The sequence below is a fragment of the Zonotrichia albicollis genome, chromosome 13 (genome assembly GCF_047830755.1).
Source record: "Zonotrichia albicollis isolate bZonAlb1 chromosome 13, bZonAlb1.hap1, whole genome shotgun sequence".
Lineage (NCBI taxonomy): Eukaryota > Metazoa > Chordata > Aves > Passeriformes > Passerellidae > Zonotrichia > Zonotrichia albicollis.
This window is the reverse complement of record NC_133831.1, coordinates 20,139,526-20,162,939: the sequence shown is the minus strand read 5'-3', so window position 1 is coordinate 20,162,939 and position 23,414 is coordinate 20,139,526. Positions and strand designations below refer to the sequence as shown.

The following is a 23,414-nucleotide window of genomic DNA, read 5'->3' as shown; positions in this document are numbered from 1 at the left end:
CCCAGCAGTGAATGACCACTTAAAGGAGTGATGGCTTATTAATACTATGACTCAGCCACTTCTCGATAAGGAGAACAATGAGGGGTCAAAGCTTGAGCATCCCTTACAGGAATTAATGAGAACATGTTGCTGGTAATTTGGTCTTTTGGAGATTACATTTAAATTAAAAGGTTCTTATGTCAGGCTTAATGGTGAGACTGGTGTTGTCACTATTTGAAATTCGGAGACTGCATTTTTGTCCTTTCTACCTGTATAATTTCATTGACTTTATCAAAGTTGCCTTGGGGCCTGGATACCATTTAAAGAACAAAATCAGAGAAACTGGCAAAACAAAACCTTAAGGAAGTTCTTCAGAAGTAACCGCCCAAAAAACTGCACACATTTTCTTGGGCCTAGTGTTGTTTTCAGTGTCAGGATATATAATTACAAAAACAATTGAATGCACATATCTGAGATGTGTTGCATTAACATTTCTGCATAAGACCTGGAACCAATTCATTGCCAAAGAATGTTTATTCTGAAATTGTGTGAAAAACAATTTACTAGGCAGTGTTTGTGCAAATGTGGGGGCCTTTTCTTTGGTTCCTCATCCTTCTTTCCATTAAAGACTTAGCACTTGGGATGTCTGGTTTTATTCTTAACTTTTGTTTTTATATTTTGTAATCAATATTGAAACTGTTGTTAACAAAGGCATGAAGCATAATGGTAGGATCAAAGCTGCTTCAAGAAGTTAAATTGCTTATATTGTTGTGTGTTGTTAACTTCAGAAAAAAAAAATCCAACCTACAGTTTTTCTATTATCTGTTACTTGAAGTTATGAAAATACTGCATTTAGCATCATTTCTGACCTGAAACTAATGCAAAGATGGATTCTAGGTGGGATTACAAATATAAACCAGCATTCGTTGTGCTAATTAATACATTGTGTGCTAACTAATGCGCATTGCATTTTCAAGGAACTTTGAAAAGGTGGGAATCAACTATTTATAAACATTTCAGATGTAATTCTAAGGGAAACTAACAATTCAGCTGTTTTCTCATTGTGCAATAGTATTTAAAATATAGAAAATTAAACAAATTATTATAAAAATAGGGAAGTCAAAAACATGAGAATTGTTGTGGTCTTGATATGGTTTTTTTCTGATGTATCTAGAAGTCATATAATAATTTTCCTTTTTTAATCTTTTTATCTATACTAAGATGATCTTACTCTATCTGATGGAGAATTACAAATCCTAAAAGATGTAAAACTGATACCATGCTATAAGAAAAGCAAATATGATTGTTCCTAGATTAGTTGAAAAACTTATGAAGTATTAATGGAAAAATATTCACCTGCAATTCCAATCCACAGTTAAGATTATCAGTTCCATGCAAAAAATATTTAGATTTGCCCTGGAAAATAAAAGAACAGGTTCTAGTGCAACTATACAAAGTGTTGAATAAAGTCACAATCAGTCTTCCTTATCAGGCATTAGTTCAACTTGTGTGTGATTCTTGGGGAAATAAAATGTCATTTTGAGCAACAGCATCACCAGATTAGGAATGCACAAGGTGGAGAGAGGCTAAGTCCTTATGGTAGTATCATGAGAACAAATGACACAATGGGAAAGACAAGGAACTCCTTCCCTTGTCTTTAAAGATGCCTCAAAAATATTTTTAAAAATATGTACTGCAAGTGAGCTCTTTTTGTATCTTGCTCCCCTGTTTTTCAGTGAAACAGGGTTTCTGGGTGGCTGAGATTGTTTCTGTTTCACCAGGCTGAGAAGATCCCTTGATTTTGTGGTCACCTTTGCTGACATCTGTGGGATGTTCAAAATGCACTTGTTGGGTGCTTACAGGGACTGGGTAATTCACTTTTCAGGGGACCTCTATGCCTTCCAGGCCCTTAAGGTATCAGAAGCCTTCCAGATCCTTTATCGTGACCCTTGCTGGGGCCCCAGGGGTTGTGTTTGTCCTTTATTTGGCCAGTTAACCATTGATTGCTCGGAGTCTGCTCATGATGCTGTAGCCTTGTACATATTGCTCTTGCCAGAGGCGATGAAACTCGTCCCATTTGGAGATACAGAATGTGACTACTCTTTAATCAGGAGAATATTTCATGGCTTGGAGTCTGAAACTGCCTCTCTTTGCTATGCAATAACTTTATAAAAGAATGTGATCCAGAGCAGTGAGGAGGAGTTGTAAAGAGAGAGAATGAGTGGAGAGCCCAGCTTGGCTGGTGCCAAGGAGAGGGGCTGGCAGCCCCCAGCCCTGGGCACTGGGCAGCTGGAGCTGCCTGGAACTGCTGCCAGCCAGAGCCTCCCTGGGGGTGGCTGGCTTGATGCAGGGGACTCTTGCTTTGTGACTAGTGACTGACTTATTGTTCCTGAGAAGAGTGGCAACAAGCCAAGTAAAAGCCCTTTTTGTCCTCTACTCCCAACAGGGGACTTGGTAATGGTTTGTCATGTGGCTGGGCATAATCCAGGCAAAGTCCCCATATGCAATTAAAATAGATTTTGCTACTGTATGTGTTTCTTAGGAAGTGGCACTCCAAGTTACGGGTACTGCTCATTCTTTTATTTAATGTTTTTGTCTGATTTCAATGCTTCATTTTCTTGGGGATTGTTTTTTGTCTTTTAATCAATACTCATTTTTCAGTATCAGGACTCCTTTAAATAATGCCCGTAGTTTGCATGTTACATAAAAGAGATATTATTTATAAACAGTAATGTCTATGAGTAGCCATCTCTCCTTAATGTAAATTCCAATATATGTCATGATCAAAAATCTCCAAAGTATAGGTTGAACATTTAATAAAATTATTAATAGCACTTAAATCTCACAAATATGTTATATCCCTTTTGAACTGTACTCACAGTAGTCTGTCATCATTTTTTATGTCCTCATAGCCTTAGGCTTTTATTTGTAATTTTAAAGATTATTATTATTATTCACTTTTAACATACTTGAATGTAATAGACCTAATGGTACTAGAAAATCAATCTTGGTTGTTTCTCGTAGCTGTTGTGCAGTTTTTTGCCATTTTCCACAGTTTGAATACTGTAGAGTACAGCTATCTTAGATGATCATGATAGATACATGGCAGGCAGAGTCTCACAATTATTCACATTGAGTAGTAGTTCTCCAATAGATTATTTCTATGAAATTCAGTGAACGTTACGGGAAACAACAATGCACTTTAGCTACCTTTTCTCATGATAAATCTATGTTTTGTAAGGCAATATTAAGAATCATTTGAGAAAAAAAAGTCTTTTGACAAAAAATATAATCTTATTAAAAACAGAAAGGTTCATACAACACTCTTAAGTTATAAAAACAGAACTTTTTGAGGAAAAACAAAAGATAATTGCATCCAGATTATGGTGATTAGTCTCATGGAGATGCGTCTGCACTAGAATATGAAATGTTGGGATGATGCCCTCCTATGTGAAAGCACATTTTGAATTTCAGCTCCAGTAAATAGTTCTACAGTACTGTAGAAATATTTCTCCAATAATTCTAAGTTATCTCTGCATAACTGTAGAAATTCTACATTAAAATCTTAGTAGGAGTCATTGAGAGAATTGATTCAGAAGGTGTCTAGGAGGGGGTTAGAATATTCACTGAGAATCTGCAAGGGAGGAGGATGCTGTAACATCTCTGATCAGTCTAATGACTGATTAGGCCCTATTAGATACTTGTTTTTTTCATTAAAACCTTAAACCATTCCATTTTCTCTTGTGCAGGTGTAAGGGCAGAACTGATTGCATGTGATACACAGTGGATAAGAGGAAAGTGGCACTCAATTCTGTCTTCTAAAGAGTATCCCAATTGTAAGTATCCTCAGTAGTTATTTATTTCTTGCATTTTTAATAGATCAAGTAGCCTTGCTGTGTAATACCATTGCTATGCACCTGATGCAAGGTAGTGGAAGAGGTATCACTTATTCTGTGGGGGGAACACTCTGGATCTTATCCAGATTGCTTAACAGAACACTTTCATTAATGAAACAGTGCTGGCCATTACAAAGTCAGCTGTATTCATGTTTTAATTACTGTGACTCTCAAATTCGTCATGTTTATTCAGGACTGGCTCTTTCCTAATGATATTAGAAGTAGCATAGCTCCCAAAAGCATGTCTTAGCATTTCTCTTATGAGTAACTCTGAAACACTCAAACACTTTCTCTTTATTTAGTTTTACATCTTGGAGGTCCCAGCTGAAATATCTAACAGGGAAACATCTGGGAGTGGTTTATTGATGAAATGTGTGTAGTCTAGATGGTAGTGCACTCTTGCCAGTTTCAGTGGGAGTCCCAGTCTGACCTGGGGCTCTCTGCAAGTGCCCCATGAAGTGCTCTGAGAGCAAGGCCCAGCGCAAAGTGGAATAATTTAGGCCCACTTGCCTATGTAAAATTCCTGCACAAATGATTATATTTCTCTTGATGCAAAGAGAAATGCAACATACTCTCAGTTGTCATTGATAGTGAACCTTCTTCTGGAACACACAAGAGTTTGATTGTGGGACATTTAGTCCAGGTGGAATTTCTCCAACTAGCTGGAGTTAAATTGTTGCCAGGGTTGTGTCCTGTATGTAAATAGAGGTCCTGCTGGAGACTTTATTCAGAAATTTTTATTTTTATTTTTAAACAAATGGCATTTCTGAGAAATTGTGTAAAATGTTTCAAGATAAAAGAATGTTAAATATAGCTAGAAATAAGAGAGCCATATGTTTTGAAACCATGCACTTAACCCTGGAACTCAACAAAATTTCACATTTTAAATATAAAATTTAACTTCCTGGAAAGATAAAGTTCATTCATCTTGAGGGTAGCCTGGAAAAAAATTAGGGAAACATGATCCATGAAGAAGCCCTTCACTAAGATGAATATCTTTGACATTTGGGAAAAAGAAATAATATAATGTGTAAAAATAAGATGGGTCATATACATTCCTAGAAAAACACCTTTGTTATAGTTGTACATTAAAGTAGGAGTAGGGTTATTTTCTGAGTGGTTTTTTTGGCTAACAAGTATGGTATCTTACAAAACCATTGCCAGAAACATAAAATCTTTGTTCAATGGGAAAGAAATGCACCAATTTAGCACTCCTATTTGAAACATTATGCAGAACACAGGCTGTTCTAAGTTCAATGCAAGTATTACGTAAATATACTATTAAAAGTTTGGTCTACTAGAAGAAATTTATCTGGTTGGTTCTAAATCATATTGATAAATGTCAACATTTGTGTTTAACACAATATACACATTTGTGCAACCATCATCTCTGTTCAATGAAATTGATTTTATTGCTTGCACAAACGAGGATGAGCTTTCATCCTGGAAAATGTTTTCCAGTAACACAAGGGCAGATCAGGAAATGTGTAAATTGGATCAGTGCCCAAAATACTAAGTTATACATTTATTCTTGGAAAAACATGAGGGCATGTTGTCGTAAAATGAAAGGCATAAATTACAGAATATTAAGTTCATTTGGACCAGCATATTGAGCTACACCATCAATACAAATCCTCAGTGTGTCACACTGCACCATGAAGGGTCTATTTTGAAGGTAGCTACCTGGATATACACACGATGGGAGCAGTGAGTGCCAGTGGAACAGAGTTGTCAGCTTCCCCAGGGATTTTGCTGATTTCCACAGGGGGCTCCATGAATAGTGTCTGTGTCAGCACAAGAGGGTGTTTAATGTTCACTGGAGTTTGCTTTCTTCTAAGAGGCATTCAAGTTCTTGCCATTTTGCAATGCATTGGAAAACGTTCTCTAGGCTGAAATCTTACAGGTGCCATTGGCTGTGCCCAAATTTCCCAGCAGGTGCTCCTTGAGGCCCTGGTCCATGGCCCCACCACAGCTCTGCCTGCTCAAAGGCCTCTCTCGCCTTCTTTAGGGCCCTCCAGATGTGTGTGCAGCCTGCTCAGACCCCGAGAGATGCGTTTGGTGTCCAGCCCTTCAGCTGTGCCCAATAAAACCCTCTGAGTTTACATTCCTTTTCCAATGATGCCCATGGCTGAGCTGCTGACACGCTGACAGTGCCTGCACACAAACTATTCTGAGGTCCTTTTAGAAATCAGGTTTAGCTTTCCCCAATTATCTTTGGCCCTCCATAAACCCCAGTAAAGGGGGAAACAGAGGAGAAACAGCACGTGGTGCCATTGGTGACAGCCTCTGAGAAACAGGGAAAATTTAGGTAATTTAGGGTACAACAATCTTCAGTGAAACCTGCCCACCTATTTAGTATCATAAATGCCTTTTGGAACAGTGCCATGTTCATTTTACACCTTGAGAGAATCAAACATACCTTTGCTTGTCTCATTAAAAGAAAAAGTAATATTTTTAATAATATCCAAAGCATTTGTTTCAAACTGCTGGAGAATCACTGATTAAATAAATGCAATGTGTTTATATGATGAATGCCTTCTCTAGATGCTGCCTTACCTTCTGATGATTGAGTCTAACCCTCTTTAACTACTTTGACAAGATTATTGCCTGAAGTAACTTTTTTAATTAGCATTCTTGTTTGTTTATGTCTAGAGATTGAGGGGGAAAATAGCTAAAAGCTTTGGAACAACTATTGAGTCTGCACTTGCTCTAAGCTGGAAGAAAATAATTTTTAGTATATGTTTAAAATTATATAACACGTTTCAGATGTGGGTTCAAATTACTGTTAAAATGACATTCAAATCTGGGAGTGTTTCTCACTGGCTTTATCCTTTTAAAAATTTCCACTGTGCTTTTTTTCATCTTTAATTAAATTTCAATTCATTTTATAATAGTAATTAAAGTATTTACAGCAAGAAATTCTATCCATTTGCAAAACGGCAATAAATTGTAACATTTTCACAAACAAACAAACTTCTTAGAAGGCTTGCAAAGCCTTTATCCTGCATTTGTACGGTATTGAAGGGTAGATTATCAGCTGGTATAAGTCACTGTCATTCACTGGAGTCAGAATAGTAATTTTGATTTACAACAGTTTAGAATTTAGCCAATAGTGTAATTAATATAATCAAAACCATATACAGACACCAGAATAAACAATACCAAACTGTAAGGCAAGTAACCTATCTTACAATGAAAATAAAATAAATGTCCCAGGCTTCTTAAATCACTGTTTCATTACGTAACTTTGCTTTCTATCATCTTTGATCTCCTTCATTTCATTAGAGCAAACTTCTCGTTGGAGGCATGACTGTCTTCCTATGAAACTGATCTGACATTCAGCCCTGATATCTAATGACTTGTTCCAGTTTCATCTTTAAGTCTTTTTATACAGCACTTAAAAAAAAATAAACACAAATTATTACATCATCAGCAAAGGAACATATGGGCCATCCAAAAGTGAGTACACGATAAATATGTTTCTAATAAATACTTTGGTGCTGAGTAAATTTCAGAAGAGAGCAGACAATAAACCACTATTCTGCTGTTAATGCCTTCTCTTAGCATGGTAGCAGTTATTACATTAGTTTAATCATAGCCAAGCAGTTGAGGTGCAGTAGCACTGCTCATTACCCCAGCCATTATCATCTCCCTGTTACCTTGAGCTTTCCTCATCTGTTTTGTGTTCACTGTATCACTCACATGCATGGCTTGCAAGCTCTCTTATGTTGTATAAAAAATGAGTGTATTTACATTTGACAACAGGGATCTGATATATGATTATGGCCTTCAAGATTTTTTCAAGAATAAATACAGATTACAGTAGTTTCAGGGCAATGGGGGGAAAATCATTTAGCCTCAGGATAGAACATTCTGTAAAAATTCTACCTTGTTCAGCTTGCATTGATTCACAGCTGTGTAGAGAAACACAACAGAGAAAGCTTAGAAGAACATGGCTACTACAAACCATTTTTGGCAATTGATGTCTCCAAAGTAAATCCTACAATGTTATTTTCATGAAGTGATGTCAGTTTATTTGTGGTGTTTGTGAATTCTGAGTACTGGGACAAATTAGGACATTTTCAGTGGGTTCCCTTATCAATAACAAAAGTAATGGATAATAAAAGGAATGGCATTTTGACAAAATCTGTATTTAGGGACAGATTCTTATACATGGAGTCTGGGCAGATGAGGCTGCTGCAAGTACACTGTCCCATTACAGCTTTCTAACTAAAGATCAGCTGCAGGAAACAGTAAATTCAAAGCAGTGATGACAATATTAAAACTTTCCAGGGAAAAAGGAGAGCACTGGAGATAAGGATGCAAATATTCTAATAGAAGAAATAGCACTAAATGCTTATGGTGACTCCAAGGCATTGTGCAACTATTCACAGTGGGCTGTAGATGGGAATATGAAAAAGATGAGTGTTCTAACATCAAGGGGTATGAATGACAAACAGATGCTAAACAGACAAATGAGCTATGGCTGAAGGAGGCCAGTGCTGTTGTATGCTGAGGGAAGAGAGAGGAGAGGAAGAGGTGGATAAAAAAAATATAGCCCCAGAGAAAGCTGAAAACCATGCTGAGAAGTAGTCTGGAGAAGATCACAGGAAACAGCTTATGGAATTAAAAACATTTGGGAAATTACAGCACTTAGGAGGAATTAAATATAAGAAAGTAATGGTCATCTATGGAAATAGAAACTTCAAAAAGGAAGGACTGCAGCACAGAACCTGTAGGAGAAGAGCTAGAAAATCAGTAGATATGATCTCAGCATGAATAAAGAGGGTCATGCTAAGGACCTCATGCAGCAGATCAGTCTCTGGGAAGACCTTTCATGAACAGTTAACAAGAGACTTTGGCAAGAGAGAGTGAGGAAATGTCTGAGAGACAGGAATATCTGACTGAAGTGATGGTCTTACATCAGTCCCATCATGACTGGGAAGAATGTGTATCAGATATAAATAGCAGCTTAATTTATTTCAAGTGGATGTAACTTGTTTTTCACTGATACATCTTATTCTTAATTTGTTAAAGATGCTGAGATTATATAGATAATTATAAGCATAATTTACAAAGTAATGTAAATTTACATTTGCAGTTAAGTAAGAGAAGTACTAAAGGAAGAGATGTACTAAAATTGTGCAAATGTATTTTTTATTTTCCTGATGAATTAACCATATTGAAAGTATTATTTTCAGACTCAAACACCCATGTAAGCCAGTGGAAATATTTGTCCTGTGTTTAGATTTAAGAAATGGACCCAAGCATAGATAAGAAAATGAGTTCATAATGAGAACAGATGCTGCAGAGACAAAAGAGATCTTTAAAAATTGTATATGGCTTAATCCCATAGCCATTTTCTGTGTATTTGGAGTTTAGCTTTTAAAAGTATTTGAGAATTGTTCTGCTCAGCAGTGCAACGTGGCTGATGCAGAGGCTGCAGAACCAATGCTCACCTCCGTGCCTGTGGCAATCAGCTGTCTTTGCCTGGATGTTTGCCTAACCCTTCCTGTACCAAACTTGACATGAAGTTTCATGGGAAACCAATTTTCATCTCATTTCCTTTGTGCCAAAATCTCTAAAGAGCAGACGATGGGAATTAAGCTCCAGAATCTCATTGAATGGGACCGGGATTAGGGACCTTGGTACCCAATTTTAAGGGTTTATTATCTCCTTATGAACAAAACTTGCTTGTTACTTTATTAAAAGTTTTGTAAGACAATCCCAAAGTTCCTTAGACTAATGTAGAGTAATCTCAGTAAAAGACAATTTTTCCTTTCAAAATTATTTAGAAGGTAGCCAAAATATGTTAAAATTACTTTAGGAGAAGTTCCAGCTCCTTCATATACTGAGCAAAAGAGGTGAAGCCACTGGAGAAAAGGAGGAATGACCAGCTGTGCTTTGAGAATGCCAGTTCATTCAAACCACGGGGGGCACAAGGAAGGAAGCTGAAATTGTGGGTTCTGTGAATGATGGTCCAAGTGTGCCCAAGAGCAGAACCTCAAATTCTTAGTGAAAACCATTTTTTGGGTATGTATATGTTTGAGCTTCTCCATGCCTCTGAGGATGAGTACCAAGAGAGAACTTCTGACCTTTGGTTTTGTACATTCTTGTGTGAGACTTTGAGTTGTCTCACCACAACAGCTTGTTTTAAAGTTAAAATATCACCAAATGCTTCTGTGATCATAGTAATGGATGCATTTTTCAGTTATATTGTAGAATGGCTGTGCAAACTGACCATCAGTGTGATATACATGACTGAATTCAAGAAATGTAACAAACCTCAGAGTAATGAGAAAATTTGTGAATAAATAGAAAATCTCTTGAGCTGAGTCCCATGAGTCTCCATTTTGGAGACCAAAAGTGTAGCAAGTTTGTCAGGAAGGCTCTTACAGTCATTGATAGAAATTGACCTAGATATAGTTCTGCAACTGTACGCACAGTTTGGAAATGTGTATTAAATGCAGTTGATAGTGGAAGTAGTAGCTCAGAACAGGAAAGAGAGAAGAAACCAGAGTCAAAGGTTGCTCTAAATTCCATATGGCAACAACAAGCATGAGCAAGCTAAGATTACCTCACCAACAGAAGTCTCAAGTGTTGAATGCAAAGTTAGAGCCCCAAAATTAGCTTTTTCCTCATTCACTTTTGCAGAAATTTAGTAACTGAAACTCCAACTGCAGCTGGAGAGCAAGAGGAAATGAAACATTTCTCAGAAAATGTAAAGGTAAGGTGCATGCGTGTTAATCAGGCAGTGTTTAAATCCTCCTCCTTTGTTCTTCCCTGTCCACTTTCCCAAATTAGAAGGGTACCCTCGGTGTTCTGGCAGCAGGAATATTCAAAAGAGAAGTATAACTGCTTTTCTTAGAAGTTCAGCCAAGTTAAGTGCATCCAGAGCCCTCAGAAAGCAGCACCTACCTACCCTAAAAAGCTGAAGGTTGTTTTACTCCCAGAAGAGCACAGTATTCCACCTCATGTTTCTTCAGGATTTTTCTAAAACTATTGCTACTTACAGCTTTGCTTCTGGGTAATAAAATCTCATTACAGTCCTTTTGCCTTCATAATTCAGAAACTGAAATGAAAACTTGGTCTCTAGGACTTCTACTGGTTGTGCTGAGCTTGTGGCTCTTTTCTAATCTTAAAGACGTCCTCAAGCCAGCAATACTTAACTAAAATTCTCTACATGTTCCAGTTTTGGGAGACCTAGAAGTCATCTTGACCTGGAGCTCTAGAACTGTGAACAATCTTATCATTAGTTCACCTGCAAAACCATCGGATATTTGCAGGCAGAGAATACAAGTCTCCATGGGCCAGCAAAGTGGCAAATGGTATAATATCATAATTACATCAGCATAATACAATCCCATTGTGTTCCTGGGTAACCCTTTTAATTCTGAGTGCCTCAAGGTGCACACTAAATTTTTGTGCAGCTCAATTCCCCACTGATAATATAATTTTTACAAGTTTTACAGAAAGGTTATGTTCTATATACTTAAGTAGAAAATAAGTAAATAATGAGCATTTTGAAGCCTTTTGAATGCATTCTATTGTGGTAACTGCATTTAATTATGATATTTTTCTGTATGTATTTAATATTATTTAAATTCTCTGTGGTGATGGGGTCTGTGCATGTGATACAGAAGTTTCTAAAAGTAGCTGTCATTGTGATCCATTAGAGTCTATCTAATGCAATATCTATCCCATAAAGTCAGGGATTCATGAGACTACAAAATAATTATTAAGATAATAGTGTAAAAAATGGACAAAACCAAATTATGTATCATTAGCTTTGATAAATTTTTGTTACATAAAATTAGGTTTTGAAGTCGAAATTTACTAGGTTGAACATATAAGTATCTGTTCTGAAAAAGTATATTTTGTCATATTAAAAATATTTTTCTTACAGCACTGGCTACAAGTGTCTTTTACTATCTCATATGGTTTCTAGTACTATGTAAATTCATAGCTCAGAGGAATGGTGTAATTCCATATAATGAGTTGCATGATATACTGAGCCAGTTTTAATGGATCTTAGTTTGAGAGGGGATTTTATTACTTTTCCCAAATATTATTTTGTTGTTTCAACATTACCATAAAACCTCATTCAGATAACTCTAAATATCTTCTTTAAAGCTTACACAGGCACCAGAGCTGAGGGGGTACAGACACAATGCAATCCTTAACTCACCCCTATTGTGCAGGAACAGAACAGGAGCCTCAAAGCTGCTGGGGGTCTTACATATCTCATATGTGCTGGAACAATGAAACAAATTATGAACAGGGCTTAAGGCTCAACTCTGAATTCTTGCCTTTGTGAGTTTGTGTCTCATGCATGGAGAGCAGTGATTTTGCAAGGTACTCTGAGATGTGGCCTGTCTGTCTGTGAATAGAACCAGATGGATTATTTTCTGAAGTTTGACATTCGGACAGGGATCTCTCCTTCTTTGGTCTGGCATTTTTATTAAGTCTGCACATGGAGGTTTTATATATTAATTCATTCATTTCAATAATAATGTATTTATACTGATAAAAGCATAATTGCTAGTCTCACACACTGCAATGCTGTTCTTGCTCTGCTTTAAAATGTGCTAGGGTAAAAAATGCAATTACTCTAATGCACAGAATCTAAACCCACCCAATTTTAGGCTGTGCTGAAGAAATGATTATAAGGTCAAAGATGCACATTCAGAATTATTTCACAGATAACATCTGAAGTGGTAGCTAGCTTTACAGAATGTTTCAAATGTGTTGAATTGGCCAGCCAAAGAACTCCTTGGCTGATATCATGACAAAAGATGTGTGAGTGTTCAGGGCCCCAGAGCCCAGCAGTGAGGCACAGCCAGGTTACACAGATGCCATTCAGCTGAATCTGCTTTTGGATAACCTCCATGCGTTTCCTCCAAGAGGAAAATACGATTCAGTGTCACAACCAAAGATTTTTGCTGTTCAGAAAACAAATGCTGTATTAAGTTTAATTACTTCAGCCACCTACTGATCTGAAAAATCTTTTAACAAACCAAGAGTTCTCAGCTTGGCTGTTGCCTTGGCCGCAGGACCTTTCACTGTACAGCTGTGGGGAAGTGCAGCAATAACAGTTTAGATTATTCTTTTGGCAGGTCATGAAACAGTAGTTTCTCTTTACCCTCCTACCTTAAATTTTGATTTGGTGTCACTATGAGATTTATCAAGATTAATCTGCATCTGCCAATACAGAGAAGTGAACAGAGGGGGAAGATGTCATTACAAAAAAGAAAGTCAGTAATTATGGGCCAAATCCTGCTTTGACTGAAGTGACAGAAATGGCATGACTTTCAACAGCCTTAATAGTTGCAAATCACTGACAGTAAAACCTTATAAAATTTTATTTCTATTCATAAGATTGTTCACAGTTCATATATGTATGATGCAAAACAAACTTGGAAAATCCTTACCGTACTTTATAGGAATGGCACTTTTTCAGACTACTGTGAGGAAAACATGGTATATGTAAAAGTATTCAGTTAGGGGTATAGGTCATACAGGAATGCCACATCTTGGCATAAGCATCAGCTACTGGATGCTGTTCTTCCAAAACTCAGTGCTATGTCTTCTCTTCACAGTCCTGTGACTCTGAAATGCAAAAGTTTCTCAGAAGGTAAAAAATCAGAGTGGGTAACTTGACCCTTCCTCTTTCTGAAGTAGAAAGATGGAACGTAAAGTGGTTTTTTGATCCTTGAAATTTATTGAGTGTGAATCTTAAAGGCACCGTAGCAGCTTTCCTAAGAAGTAGGTGCAGGACACCTGTGTGTGGCTTAGGGAGCTCTCCTTCACTGTCTTCTTTCAATGTGCTTTATTCACAGGGGTGGAACCCACTCAGCAACCTTCAGACAGCAAGGTTTGTACAGTGGGATGCTGTTAACTGGACAATTAGATAATTTTCCATTTTTAGAATAGCTACTGCATTTCAGAAAAGCAGAGGGAAGCTCTTGTAGTTTTGTTTTGGTTACAGCTACACGACAACGTTTTCTCAGCTCCTCAATAGAGCTCGGTTTCTTACAAGAGGAAAAATCACTGGCCTGTTCACAAAAAAAATGTCTTTGGTCTCAAGGCTTATGTATTCACTGTGGAGGTTGGACTGTGCTCCAGCAAACAGAATTAATCAGCAAGTCATTGCCTTCCAAAAGTAATGTGTAACACCTTGTTTTGTTCCTTGGTTCAAAAGGCACTGTCACTGTTGTACACCAGTGTGGTTTTTTTAAAGGCTATAATTCATATGCAAACTAAGCAGGGATTCATGATTTCATAATAAAATGTTGAAACGCTTTGATCATGAGCTGGAAGGAGGTGTGAAACAGTGCTTCAGAAACAGACAGATATTTGTGTAATCAGCCTTTATGTATTGCCAGTTCAGAATAATAACATATAAAAAGCCCCAACTTACCTCATCTGCCTGGTACAGCCAAGGCATAAATAAAAGAGAACAATGGAATTACTATTACTCACTCACTGAGCCCAGCTACATCACTGTATTCTTTATAATTGCTGGCAAGAAGATTAATGTTTTGTTAAATATCAGAGTAAGGTCACAAGGGGGCTTGCAGGACTGTCTAAACATCTAGGTTTTAAACTCCTTCCTTCTTTCCTTCCTTTTTTCTTTTTTCTATTTTTTTTAACTTTAATTTCATAGAGATGAACTTTCACCATTTCCTTTAATTATTGTGACTTTTACGTTTTTGCATTTGAAAACTTTTGACAACACAAAAATAAACAAGGACAACAATTGCTGTATGGCTGATAAAGCTTAATCACCATATTGATGGTAAGGGGTTTAGTGTGTTAGAAATAGTTCTATTTCATTTTGCCTCTCACGTCTGTGTTTTTTCATGTCTGTTTGTTCTGTATCTAAATTGGGATTTTTTTCCCCTCATTATATTAATGCTAGTTATCCTAAATTGCAATTTATTTGCTCTTTCTAAAAGTCTGTTAACTAATAGCTTGTGAATACAATGACAACACAGTTGAAGTGAAGAGCTCATAGCTTTGCAGATTGAGGAGATTTCCACCTTCTGCATCTTCAGGTATGTATGTTAACTCCAATTTCAGATCTTTTGCAGCAAACAAGTGTTGACATCTTCTCTTTGTACAGATAAAACCTTATGGTTACCAGTTTCCCCTGTCATTCTATAGAAATAGTCATAAAAATATTGCATCATAAATTAACTGATTTTTTTTTTTGAGAAAGTAAAATATCTGATCCATATGGTAAAACAGCTTTAGTTAGAAATAAATGTTCACATAAGAGATTTCTGGTAAATATAAACACAGTTGTTTCTGGTGAAGGAGCAAAGAAATTATATAGTCATCTTAATCTCTTGTTTAGACTACTGCCAGTCATTTGCAAAATGCAAATATCTTCCTCATTTGGCTCAGATTATCCTCCAAATTACACAGGAGCAGTCTGGGCAGCAGCAGCCAGTCTCATACCAGAATGGTGAATGTGTTTTCCAGGCCAGCCCCAGCCCCAGCCATGGCAGAAAGTCTCTCTAAAGATCTGGAGGTGCTCCTGGGGCCAGCTCAAGGACCTGGACGCCCCAGGACCACAATGTGCCCCTCTCTCCCTCCCACACTCAGAGGGCTCCTTTAAAAATTATGTCATTAGAGTCTATTTGTGGTTTTTAGTGGAACAGGTCTTGTCCTCAAAGAGAGGCAATTTTATGTGGTATTACTGATTTTATGAATGATATCTTCAGTTATCTAATATTAAACGAAAGGAAAGACTTCAAATATGGGCAGCAGTGGTGAAAGTCATATATTTAAATCCTACCACTTTGCACAGAATTAGCAGTGCTGCCAAAAAGCAGAATAAGCAATCTGCTCTGACTGGCTTCAGAAAAAAAGGTTTAGAAATATGAGCAAAAGGAAATAACAGATCCAAGAACTCCTGCTCTTGGTCCAGTTTAATCTATGACTCTTGGAAAAGTATTTTATTCTGTCTTACTCAGTTTGCCTGTTAGAAATGAGAAATAATGAAAAATCTGTTCCTGTTTTCCTAGAGGTCAGTCATGAAAACACTGTGTGATTAATTATATACCAATAGGTTTTAGAGTGGTGTTATAAGAATCCTATTCTCTACATTCTTCAATGTGGAACTGTGAAAATTAGCTGTAGAAAAATAAAATTTGAGTCCTAGGTTGACTAATACTGAAAATACCCTTCAATTTCATCATTTCTTGTTATCACAATTAGATATACTAAGCTTTATTACCACATCATTGAAAAATTACTGCAGTTTTTCCCTTTTTTTACAATTCACTGAAATTTTAAGGACAAGGAAAGGAGCATAGGAGTGTTGGGGAATGGAATTTGTTAAAATTATTTTTAAAATTAAAATAAGTAGTAAAACAACTTGTGATTCATTTAATTTGTAAGAATTCTTTATGAGCCATCACAATAGTGTGAACTAATTACTCCATAATTTCAATTTGTAGCTCTGCCCTGGAGACATGAAGCTATTCCCTTTTGTATCAGCCAAAGATCTGGGGCAGTTTTCTTTTCTTAGCAACTAGTGTAGGGAAAAGTATGTCCTGGAAGACTTGGCAGTCTAATTTTGGTAAAGAAAAATTACTAAATATCAATAAATAATTGTTAAATCTTTCCCCTCTGACATTGCAGCCTCAGAAGGGCTTGCAAAAAGCCAGAGTGTCCAATGAGATGTCCAAGCTTTAGCACCAAGTGTGGTTGATACCAGGTTCTCTGCAGAGAACAGCTACAGGTTTGCACTCTGCTATTGCAATAGCATGTTCACCCACGTTTTTGATATGGTTTATCTAAAGAGGGGAGCTGCAGCCCAAGCCTTTGGAAGGAAAATAAATGAAGTTGGAAAACAGTTAGAGGGAGCAGGTCCAGTTCTTCAGTTTTTCTTAGTGCCAGAAACTGAGAGTTTGACAAGTTTTTTACTTTCAAAATGTTCAGCTCAGTACCACAAATCTCAAATAAGGGGTTTATTACAGCTTTCTCTGTCAGAGATACCAGTGAGATTTACTCACCAACTCTTGTCAGACCAGGTCACATAAGTCTTAAAGTAACCTTTGTTCACTTGCATACACTTGATCAAGAAGCTCATCTGTCCAAAGTCCTTTATCTTTCCTCACATCACATTTCCTTCCTTGTGCATGCTGCTTTGGTGATGTTTCTGTAACAGCCAGGTCACTGAAATTGTTAATGAGGTTGGAAGAGGCAGAACCTAGGTTTTGCCAAAATTCAGGGTGGTTTTGAATTAAGCCAAAACTGTGGACAATCAGCTGAGACCTACAACCCTGAGTTATTGCAGCTCTTTTAGTCCTGGCTCTTATCCAGCTAACTCCTTAACCCCAACACTAGGAAATATGCTTCTTAACTATCCTCAGTGGCTCTTTAACACAGTGTGGATAAATTTCTTCTCCAGTTCCTCTGGAGAGGCAGGAGGCAAAGCACTCTGCCATTGTCACATCCCTGAGCTAAGGGTCCCTGAAGGGCAGCTTCAGCCCCTCACACAGCAGATTGGAATCAAATAACGAGCAACCCTGAGCAAAACCAAATTTTAGCTTTTTGTCTTTTATACAGTCAAGATCAAAAAAAGAAGTTGGTAACCAAGTCAGGGTTGGAATTTATTTTTCCAGACTCAGTTTCTCATTATGCGTATTAACAAAATGTTTTCATTGCACATGTAAAAACTGAAATTATTGTTGTTCAGTTGTGAGATTATTTCCATTGGTTGCATTGAAAGTATTTGCATGGTCATAGAATAAAAGTATTAATCAGTGAAATTAAACAAAACAGAGCAAAACATCTTTAATATAGACAATCCTTTATAATTTATAGAGAGAGAAGATGCAGCATTTGTATATGTAGCAGGATGTATGGTGTGCAGAGGAGAAAGATAAGGTGGAAGAAACAACACCAGAAGTTATTTATTAAAGATATAACACATTAAAACTTAAAAAGCTAAATGACTGTTCAGGTTAAGGACTTATAAAAGGTATTAATATGTACAAAAACAAGAATGTGAAATTAATTAGTCTTTCTTTGAAGGAGAATTTACCAAAGACTGGAGTTCTTGTGACTTATGTTGGGAAGCAATGGGAAAGAGTAGTTCTGCTCATTTGTTGATCCATTCAGCTGAACTTGGTGTAGTTGTTTGTAACCTTGTTATTTCAGACAGATGTGATGTCATCTCTCACTGCTCCCATCCAGCCTCTCTCTGCTGCAGTTAAGTTAAACCACAGGAAAAGAGCAGCACAGAAGAGTTCCATAATTGAAAATAGGTGCATTTTTCAGTTGAACATTCCTGCAATTTGGGACTGAAACCAAAAGTGAATATGCAGCTTTGCTCCTGGGAGAACAAGAATGGGAATTTTTCCCTAACTGTGCAGTTCAAGTCAGTGATCATATTTTAATAGAGACCATCTCTCCATTATTTCTTCTAAGCACAACAATGTCACTGTGTCAACTTCTTTCCACAGGTGACATGTGAGTAAATAAGCTATTACATGTCTAGAAGAGGGGAAGACACTATAAATATCAAAGGTAAGAATGAGAAAACTCAGAAATACAATGTGCCACTGATAGACTTCAGGATAGAATCTTCCAGCAGAAAACATCTTTTTAGTCAGAAGACCACACTGTTTTCTGGGATTCTGTTTTGCCAATAATTTTGGGTAGCTGTTGAAGTGTATTAGTAAATAGCATAGGAAACAAGGAGGACACTGAAAACCTGGAGGGGGCTCAGCAAAGGGCCACCATGAGTGGCTCAGGTGTTGGATCTTGTCCAGCTTGGAAAGGACAAGGCTTTGGTGGCACCTCTCAGCAGCCCCCAGTGCCTGCCAGGGGGCTTGTGAACAGGGACCAGGTTGCAATTCTAGAATTAAAAGTAAATTGAATTTTCCTTTTGAAAATATGTTAAAATATGAACATTCCCTTTTCATTATATTGTAAACTAGTCAGGGAATCAAAGTCCCTCTTTGAAAATGTCCTGTTAGGGCATGAATTAGCAAGTAGGGTATTTTGATTAGAGATAATATCCAAGAAAATTGTGAAATTGAGAAATACAGCCTTGAAGCTTATGTGCCTAAACATTGACAGTGATGGTTCTTACTTTGTTGATTAATCTAAATGTAAAAGACAGGTTGCAAAAACCTATTAGTAAGCTCCCTGGGAGTGCTTTCCTCTTATATTTTTTGTGTGGTTATGTTGATTTTTATAAGGCTGATTTGCTTCCAGAGACACCTGTGTGTCCCTCAGATTCACCTGCAGGGCTGGATTTGGCTGCAGAGTGTGGTCAGCATCATTGTTCTTGCTGGAGAGCATGGTTCAGATTGCAAAGCAGCTGTGCTGCTTGAGGCTCTGGGCATCCAAACTAATCTATCAGTAAAAAATCAGGCTTTGAGATTTCAGTCAACATGATGAAAGACATTAGGTGGCAACTTTGCAGAAGCTGGGCACACAGATTCCTTTGAAATTCTGGAGTATTCCCTGGGAAGTAGGACTGGTTTCAGCACACTGGGAGGTGCTCCTGGCAAAGCCTATAGTGATGTAAATCAGACATTTAGATGGCAAGTATGTCCTCTTAATTATATGCAAATTTACTGTAAATTTTTTCTTTCTTGTTAAACCTTAGATTGGAAGAGAAATTCTGAAATGGAAAAGATGGATGTGACCTGGGTTTTGCCAAGTCACAGCTGCCCTTAGAATCTGGCTCTGTGAACAGACTAGTTGGAATAAACTTTAATTTTAGTTGCAAGACAGGTTAGACAGCTTTTATATTTGTGAGCAGCATTCAGAGGGAGACTGTGACAGGCCCTAAAATACCAGAGACCTCCAACAGTTTAGTTTTGAACAGTCATCACATTACTTCTTTCATAAGGTCAAACTTTACAGCCCAGTCACTACCTCTAGAGTTGTTATACCTGTTTCATCTTTCCTGTACATGAATATGAGAACTACTCTTGCAAAATTACAGTTTGATAAAACTGACCATGTGAAATTTAATTTGTTAAAATACCACAAAATATACTATTGCATGTAGGCAAAAATCAATGAGAACTGCAAATATTTTTTTTAAATTGTAAAAATAAATAAAAACCAATCTAGCTGCTGAAAACACAATTATTATGAAGAATAAACAAGAAAGAAAGAGTACTGCAGGATAAACAGTCTCAGTGTTCTGTACATTAAATTTTTTGCCTGTGATTCCATATACAGAAAATTCAAAATAAAAACAAGTAGCAAAATTATATTGTAATAAGAAGCTCAGGAATAAATGTTAATGGATTACATGGGACAAAGGCTTTTGAGTATTACTGTACTCCATATTTACTTATATTTTCCTGTACTTGAGCAGGGGGAAGTGTTTTTGTCCTTTTTTCCTCACAATTAATATATCACAGGAGCTGCCTGCTGATGAAAGGCTGCAGGCTCTGGGACTCCCCATGATCAAAAAGTATCACAAAGTCAAAAGGAGACGAATCAAGCAGGTTATATTGATTCAAGGTGTTCTGAGACCTTTACTGCTACAGAACTATTGAAAATGTGTGGGAAGTAGCAGGAGGGAATTAGGGTGAGGACAGGAAACCCGGGAGGGTTAGAAAGGGTGGATCTGCAGGCAAGGCTCAATATTTCCCCGTGTTTCTGGTGTGAATTATCCTCTCGGGAATAGCAGCTCTCCCTAGAGGTCCGTGATGCCCTGAGCCCTGGCAGGGAGCAGCGCTGGGGTCAGTGACAGCCTCTGCTGGCCCGGGGCTCCCGAGGGACGGGCTCAGTGCCCGGGGCTGGGCTGGAACACCCACTGGAGTGTGGGCGTTCTTACTGGTGTGGGGATGTTGTTACTGGTGTGGCGATGCCGTTACTGGTGTGGGGATGCTGTTACTGGTGTGGGGATGTTGTTACTGGTGTGGGGATGCTGTTACTGGTGTGGGGATGCCGTTACTGGTGTGGGGATGCTGTTACTGGTTGTGTGGTTGTTGCTGGTGTGGGGATGCTGTGACTGGAGTGTGGGTACTGTTACTGGGTGTGTGGATGCTGTTACTGGTGTGGGGATGTTACTGGTGTGGGGATGTTACTGGTGTGGGGATGCTTTTACTGGTATGTGGATTTTACTGGTGTATGGAGGATGTTGCTGGGTGGGTGGAGGATGTTACTGGTGTATGGATGTTAATGGGTGTGGGGATGCTGTTACTGGGTGTGTGGAGGATGTTGCTGGTGTGGGGATGCTTTTACTGGTATGTGGATTTTACTGGTGTGGGGATGCTGTTACTGGTGTGTGGATGCTGTTACTGGTATGTGCATATTGTTACTGGTGTGTGGATGCTGTTACTGATGTGTGTGGATGCTGTTACTGGTGTGTGGATGTTAATGGGTGTGGGGATGCTGTTATTGGGTGTGTGGATGCTGTTACTGGTGTGTGGATGCTGTTACTGGTGTGTGGATGCTGTTACTGGTGTGTGGATGCTGTTACTGGTGTGGGGATGCTGTTACTGGTGTGTGTGGATGCTGTTACTGGTGTGTGGATGTTAATGGGTGTGGGGATGCTGTTATTGGGTGTGTGGATGCTGTTACTGGTGTGTGGATGCTGTTACTGGTGTGGGGATGCTGTTACTGGTGTGGGGATGCTGTTACTGGTGTGTGGATGCTGTTACTGGTGTGTGGATGTTCCTGGGTGTGCACACTGGAGGGTGCTCGAATTTAGAGCAGAAGGAGCTCCTCGTGCTGGGGTCCTCCCGCGGGCAGGCAGTGAATGCAGGGCTGAGCTTTTGGCATCTGGCTGCTGCCAGGGAGCAGCCTGTGACTCTGAAGCTCTGCTCTCACTTCGCTTATCAGCCAGCCTGCATGGACTTTAAGTAATTTTTTGTGCTTATTCCAAAATTTGGGCTCAGCTCATGATTTGCATTGCTTATATTACACATGTTTAATGTACCTCTGTGCAAGCCTGTGCTTAAATGATTTTCCTATTAGTGTATTTCTCCTTGTTTATATGTGTATTTATTCCTGTTTTCCTCAAACTGTTTTGAATGTCATTGGGAGTTAAAGATGATGTATGGCACATTCCAAAGAATCGTAAAAAAAAGACAATAGAGCATATTTCTTTCATGCCTGAGTATATGAATTCCTGCTTCTATAAGAAAATGCACCCAAAAACCTGTAAACAAGGAATCAGTTGAAATCAGATTATGCATGAATAATGATATGCAACCTCATCTCAGATGGAAGCAACAAAAAATATCAGGTTTAACCGCTGATGGGTTTAGGAAACATTTTTCTTTTTCAAAGGAAATTACTCAATGGAATAAAAACACTCTTTTTAAAATAAATGGATTAATTTACCTTTTGTTCCAAGATAAATAAATAATCATAAAGACTGTACTTAGCATTAAAAGAGGTATAATTCTCTCACACATGCACTTGTGTTGGTGATGGAATCTGACCTTGACTTTATGACACTCATGTCTGCTTTCTTTAAAAACTCTTTCTGGGTTTTATGGCTGCTCCTATACAGGCAGTCCTGCAGTTTGTTGGTCACTGCATAGCTTTCAAAGCATATCAATGGGAAAATTCTTTCCAGCTTCACTGGGTTCTTGTATCAGGCTCTGATTTGATCTGGTCCTTTTGCCCATAAAGTTCTGTGCTATGTTTCTAGAGACTTCAGTGTCTCTTCTGGCCAGCATTTCTGTACATCATTATGTACCTACAGCCATAGTTCACTTTTTTCATTGACTTTTCTAAGTCTGTTGCAACAGAAATTTTTTTTCCACATGATTTTTTTAAACGCAGTTTCAAAAAGGTTGTGGAGTTATTTTCTTCTTTTAAAACACCAGTAACATATAATTTCTTTCCTGCCTGCATAGTTTTAGCCTTAATGCCAGAGGATAAGAAAATAAATAACACTGTATTTACATTTCAGATTCAGTTTAAGTGTGTGAGTATAGAAAGAGAAATTTTTCCTTTTGGTTACATGAATAAAGCTTCATAAGTGTTTGCAGGATTGAGGTTTTAATTTGTAACCCTGATCTGGCTGCACGAACAATTCTAATAAAGTTTAATGAACATTATTAAAAGTTTATATGCAGGCAAATAGGGTTGCACATTTGGAGTAGTCATTACTCCCCTCCAAAAGAGAAGTGGCTTGAGGTAGCTCCAATTTTCCATTCACAGAAAGTGGGGCATCAGGACAGTAAGGAGCAGAGCAGGATCCCCTCATCTTCCAGACAAAAACACAACAGAATAGTGGGGTTTTCATGGAGCCAGAAGAGCTTCTTTTGCAAAGAAAGACCACATTTCCATGGAATGTTGTTGGAGTTTGCATCTGAGGTGTAATGCACGTGCTGTGAGGTTCCCTTTCAGCAGCCCCAGAGTGCAGATGGGGAGCTCTGTCCCTCCCAGCTGGCCCTGAGAGCCAGCCCTGTCACACTGGGGTGCAGTAAGGAGGAGCACAAGATCCCACTTCCCTGGGGTGCACCAAGCCATGTTGTGGAGCTGCTCCTCAATCACTGATTCATTTTTGTCTCTATTCTCTTTCTCTGTCTGCCT

At 38.1% G+C, this 23,414-nt stretch overlaps 1 long non-coding RNA gene across 1 annotated transcript; it reads left to right on the top strand.

Moving 5' to 3' along the window:
* Positions 1–3,725: 3,725 nt before the first annotated feature.
* On the top strand, positions 3,726–13,752 carry LOC113459494 (uncharacterized). Its single transcript, XR_003380792.2, has 3 exons — positions 3,726–3,815; positions 10,530–10,602; positions 13,715–13,752. It is a non-coding gene; the product is annotated as an uncharacterized LOC113459494 (long non-coding RNA).
* Positions 13,753–23,414: the final 9,662 nt, after the last annotated feature.